The sequence below is a fragment of the Berghia stephanieae genome, unplaced genomic scaffold (genome assembly GCF_034508935.2).
Source record: "Berghia stephanieae isolate SIO BIC M18660-M18661 unplaced genomic scaffold, UCSD_Bste_1.3 scaffold180, whole genome shotgun sequence".
NCBI classification, from domain to species: Eukaryota; Metazoa; Mollusca; class Gastropoda; order Nudibranchia; family Aeolidiidae; genus Berghia; species Berghia stephanieae.
This window is the reverse complement of record NW_027622846.1, coordinates 1-6,040: the sequence shown is the minus strand read 5'-3', so window position 1 is coordinate 6,040 and position 6,040 is coordinate 1. Positions and strand designations below refer to the sequence as shown.

The 6,040-nt window shown below is 36.8% G+C and overlaps 1 long non-coding RNA gene across 1 annotated transcript; it reads left to right on the top strand.

The window, feature by feature from the left end:
* The first annotated feature begins 338 nt into the window (after positions 1-338).
* On the top strand, positions 339-6,014 carry LOC144961224 (uncharacterized). Its single transcript, XR_013643093.1, has 2 exons — positions 339-849; positions 5,652-6,014. It is a non-coding gene; the product is annotated as an uncharacterized LOC144961224 (long non-coding RNA).
* Positions 6,015-6,040: the final 26 nt, after the last annotated feature.

The following is a 6,040-nucleotide window of genomic DNA, read 5'->3' as shown; positions in this document are numbered from 1 at the left end:
GCCGCCTGTTAGGCGATATTACAATTTTTCAGACAAAGACAACGCTGTTAACGGCCAGGTACTCATTTTACGCCTGAGTACGGTGAGAGAATGTGAGTAAAGAGCCTTGTCCAAAGACTCAACTATGCACCGAGCGCGAGGCTCGAACCCAGGACTTTCCGATCCGAACGCGGGTGTCATACCACTAGACCATTATAATGCATTAGACCCATGGCCGACTAGAGTACTATAGGTACCTCATGACTAGACCACATAGCCGCACTACTGAGTGTTCATTGATAGATGGATGCGTGTGTGTCATAGAAATAGCCTTAGTGTGTGTGTGTGTGTGTGTGTGTGTGTGTGTGTGTGTGTGTGATAGTCAAACTTGAGTAGGTTTAATGAAGACTTGTCACACACGCGTGATACACCTATACGAATTTCCCTGCCACCCAGACACACTAACATCTGACAAGGAGTGAGGGCTGTGGAAGAACCACAGACTACCGTGTGCAAACGTTGGCGATTGGTATCGGATGGCAAACTGTGATCGTTTGAATTTGAAATGATTCGAAACACTCGTTACCCCTCCGCTCGCTCGGATCCTGATCGTCTCAAGCTCACAACCCGCCTGATCGTTTTAGTAACTCGATCGTTTTACTGACTCGCTCTTCCGGCATTGAGATCGGACGCTGACTCGCTGACGCTGACTCGCTGACGCTGACTCGATCGTCGATCGGGTAAAAGCGATCAAATAACCCAACACTATTTTCAATCTCAAGATGGCGAACTTAGTAGGCATCAAATACGAGTCAGGGGAAAAAATGAATTACCCCTGCTCGGACGCCGAGTTTGTTTTCCTGAACAATGGTGAGCTTGATGTATTATTTTGGTGTTGTTGTTTATATCTTGTTTAATGCATCCTCTAGTTGATTGGCACTATTATTTTAGTCGGAATACTTTTGCTTTCGCCGTAGCCGTAACCAATGTGAATGGGATTTTTAGTTTGTTTACAAGTGTCTATTTTCAAACTATAACCACACATCACATAGCGAAAGGAATAGCTCCATTTGTGTATAGGTAGTAAAGAGAGAAGAATAAATGCTCGAATCTATGGGAAAAAGCTGAGTCTTTGAGATGTTAATGGAATTGAATTCCCCATTAAAAGTGTTTAAAAAAGGGCAGCGCTGAGTCGGCGGAACCGAATCTTGTTTTCACGTTCAAAGTCGAAGTCGAAATGTCGGGGGCAACAAAAAAAAAAAAAAGGAAACCGCAATCGCACTTCATAGTGGCAATGTTTTAAAATCGGTACTACCGCAAATCGGGGACCCAATATTTTGGGGTTTTGGGAGGGGGAAACTTTTTCTTTAAATTTTTTTGGGGGTTGTTGGGAGGGGACTTATAAAAAATAAAAAGTTCTCCTCCAAAACCCTATAGTAGACTTTTTTTTTAAAAAAAAGTTTTCCCCTCCCAAACCCCCAGAATTATTTGGGTCCCCGAGTTTGCGGTATTACTATTACCTTAAAATTGGTTGGGTTGAATGAAAATAAAGCTGTCTTAGAAGACGGGTTCGTCAAGCCCATTATCATTAAGAGGATGTGATTAGGCTATCCCCAGGGTATTAAGTCGTAATATTAATATTACGTCCTTAGCCTTAATATTAACAGAGTTATTCGACACCCGAGTCGCGCATGCGCATTTTGAGAATTAGCTAGGGTAGAGTCGGGGGAACTTCGCCACCCTGCGGTCGCTCCACTTCTTTCGCTTATTTCAGTCTCAAGATGTCAATTTTCTTAAAATAGAAGCTGGTCATCAAGACAATCAGCCAATCAGTGATGAGATTTTATTAAACTTGTTCCCGTATTTCAATTCGTAATACTTTATTTTCGCATTTAAAAGTTGTTATGCTCGTCGGGGAAATTCGCCACCACTGTTGGGGAAATTCGCCACCACTGTCGGGGAAATTCGCCGCTCGATTTTGACACATTTTTATCGTGAATTTTATGAACTTTTTAGATATTATTTTGTTTTCTCATGTTTATATTTGATTTAATTTGTAGTAATTACTATATTTTATTTATTTACAATGGCAAAAAACTAAAAATATTCAATGACCAACGGCAAGTTTTATAAATGACGATATACTATGATAGAAGGCGAGAACATGACAAAATATCTTTTCTTGTGTTTTGCTGAACCATCCTATCCTATTTTTCTCTTAATCTTTTGCTTCCATTTTGGGTTTTCTTTGAAGTTCTCACCATTTATTCTACAATTATATAAAAAACTGCTTCATTATAGTAAAAAGTTCATTACGTCCAGTTAAATTACTAATAATCATTACTATCCTCATTATGTAAATTTATGCACTATGAACGTTACCTAGACACTGCATCACCAATCTATTAAATAATTATCGGTCAAAATATCATCAGGGCCCCCTTTAAACATTTAATTAATAATATTTCGACAAAACAGAGCGACAAATGTCCCCAATTAGAACGGCGAATTTCCCCGATACTAGTGGCGAATTTCCTGAAAGCAGTGATATCATTGGGACCCTCAATTAAAAAATAAAAGAATATTTTTAACTATTGCAAATGATGGGAACATCAAAACTAATGTTTAAATCATACAATATCAAAATAACAGGTTGTAGAGTAAGGATCTAAGCTGAAAAAACGCTTAAAATGACGAGTGAAAGTAGGAATTTGGAATGGCGGGTGTTGGATTTCGGACGAATCAGGCGCACAGAACGACAGACACGCTATGACATTAAATGACACGATTGTGTCATGATATTAATGTACTAAATGCTGATTGGTAGATTAAAAACAATAGATGAAAAGAGCATCAAAGTGATGATGTGACACTTGGACTCGTCCAATAATAGGTAAGATGGGTTATTTGCATTTAAAGAGAGGGGTGTGAGAAGTGGCGAATTTCCCCGACTATACCCTACTCTCAACGACTTCTGTCGTGTGAATTTATCAGCATGGTGGTATTAGGGCTAAATAAATGCTTGTCTGAAGGCAGGGACTCATTAAAATGCTCAGGCTAGGGATTAAATGATCAGAACAATGAACAATTTGAATGTAAACCCTTCATCCGCATAGAAATTGTCTTAACAAATAATAGACAGAATGTCGTGTGAGCTCCTTGTTGGATGGAATCTTAATGACACGAAAGCCTAGTATGCTGAGAGGAGCATAGTGGTTGAGCTGCTTGACTCTTAATTGGAAGTTCTTGGGTTCAAAGCCCAATGGGGAACCTTATTTTTTCAATACTATTTTTTTTCCTACTATTTTATTAATTTAAAAAATATTTTCCTTTATATTTTAAAGCTTATTTATTGATTTTTTTATATATTATTGTTCTTATTATTATCATTCTATCATTTTTTTTTCTAATTATTATTAATATATTATTATTACTTTTGTCTGTCAAATAAACATTGTTGTCACAATAGTTAATTTATGAAAGTCATTACAATCATGGTGAAAATTTCTGAGCGCCACGTTTTACACCTGAGTACGGAGAGAGAATGTGAGCTTTTTCCAACATAGGTGAGCTATAGTGGGGCAAAAAGCCAGCTGAGGGAGGCACAAGTGAGACAACTTTTTTTGGCGGGTTAAAGTGCGCGTGCGTCAATGCAGAATTACCAGTTTGGCAATAAAAAATATTAGTTTTAACTGGGTTTGATATTTGGTATTTTGGGAGTGTTTTGCTAAATCACTTAATTTTACCTAAATGACAGATAATTATACAGTATTATTATATGGTCAGCCAAGGTCAAATTATTATGACCGCGTGACAAACGAGGATTTTTTCTTTTATTATATGCATTTTTGCAGAAAAAAAAGCGATATTTATAATATTTTATCTTTTTTCCCATAACTAGTGTGGCATGTTCTATAAAAATAATCTCACAACCCTGGCATAATTTTTCTTGTACTGCCGCTGAGGTTAATATGATATATTATTTATATTGTTGTTGTTGCTCTTTGTTTAAGTCATCCAAGGGTTGATGGGTCTTTGAAAAATGTCACTTGCTTTCACTGTGGCGGACTGAACGGTGGGAATGTGTGACATTCATTTTCATTTGGTTACGACGAGTGGGGTTTGGAGTTGGGAGATGTTTGGATTGGCGTGATGTTGGATAGTGCCATATTTCAACACATAGTATTAGATTTAGATAGTCTTGATATTTTAAGTAGAAAATAGTTCGTTTTGCATAGATCACTGATATGATTCATGATGCTAAAACAGTTCATTCCTTTTCCAGATTCCAAATTATGATGGATGGTGATAGTGATAGTGATAAGGTACTGGTCACTGCACTGGTGCCAGTGCTAATTTGTTTTAGTTTTATGAAGTGACTGGTTACCACAGAAACTTATAGCACAATGCTTGGTATCGCAATAACATTTTCAGCCAGTGAGAGCTGCTTTGATCAGTTCGGTTGTTTTTTTTTTTTGTCATCGCAAAATAGGGTTACGATAGACATAAAAATAAAAAGCAAATAAAGAAAACTGATTCACATCCAGAATTTTATTCATGCCTAGATAAATCTTAAACAAATATTAATGTACAACAGACAATAAGACAATAAGGAAAGACAATAGGAATTAAGACAATAGGAAAATTATTTTCGGAAAGCTTCTACATCCCCAGTATTCATTAAAGAATTAAAGGCTGTCATTATTCCCATTGAAAATTCGTTATCCCCAGACACCTTTTTACAGGACGTTGCAAGGGATAAATGTTCCGTCCCCAACCCCCCTTTTTTTTTTTTGAGCGAGTCTATTCTTTTCTCCCTTTTGTTTGGCCTTTTGTTCCGTTTCTGAGCATGAATTTCTTAAAATAGTTTTTGTTTTTTCTCCTCTGTCTGACCATTTGGTCGCTCTCTGAATATTTCTGTTTGTTTGCTTTTTAATTAATTATTCTTTTTAGACACTTTTTCAGATCGGAGTGGGGACGAATATGACTATTTGCTAGAAACTAGAAGGGAACCAAGAGAGAGTTTAAAAAAAAAAAAGGTGGGGGGAGGATGGATGGGACATTTATCCCTTTCAACGTTCTGTAAAAAGAAGACGGAATTTTTTAAAAAGTGGCGGAACCAGGATTTGAACCCACAACGCCGATTCTGGTAAAACTTCCAGGGCAGACGACTAAACCATTCGGCCAAGACACCCAATTTGAAGTCGACGCATATTGTGTATATATAAAACAACTGATTTATTGTTGGTTAATTTTGTTTTTATAGATATTTTATTAACTTTCCTTATTTCTATGTGCATTTGGAAACATTCCATATTCTGGAATGTGGATAATTGTTTAAAAGAGTGGAGTTTCAAATATGTGTCTGGGGATAATGAATTTTCGTCATCCCCAGACAGGTGTCAGGGAGGGATAACGAATTTGCATTATCCCCAGGTGTCTGGGGATAATCACAGCGATTTTAAAAAGTATGAAAAATCTCTTGGGAGAGTAGAGGGCTAGGATTTAGTGAGTTAAGACTAAGATCTGGTGTTAGTAAGATTGAATCTCGCCTTTTATGGGTTAAATCTTATTGTTTGATTTTTAAAAATTACACACAGAGCGAGTTTAAGTTTTTAATGAATTATTTACTATTGTTATGACATTTACTGCTTTTTTATTTTTTCTTAAAGGTGGCGTCAATTCGCACAGTGGTCAATCTATATATGGTCTGTTAATTCTCACAGTCCGCAACTGCGTCAAAGTCCTGGTACACCGGTGATGTGTATTCAGCATGGATGACAGACTGCATTTGGAAGCAATTTTTATTGTAACCTGAGTGAAGTTTTCAGATCCCACAGATTTGGTAAATGAAATGATTCTTATGTTACCGCAGTTATGAGAGATAAAAGTATTATTCTCTTTTAGACTTAAGTCAGGCCTGTAAATCTTCCGACTTTTGTCGGATTTCCGACAGTACGATTTTGCTCTATAAGTGCTAATATTTTAAAATACAATTAATAGTAAAAATATAATTCGTAACGTCAAAGAGCAGAACCAAGAGAAAAAGAAAATAAATGAC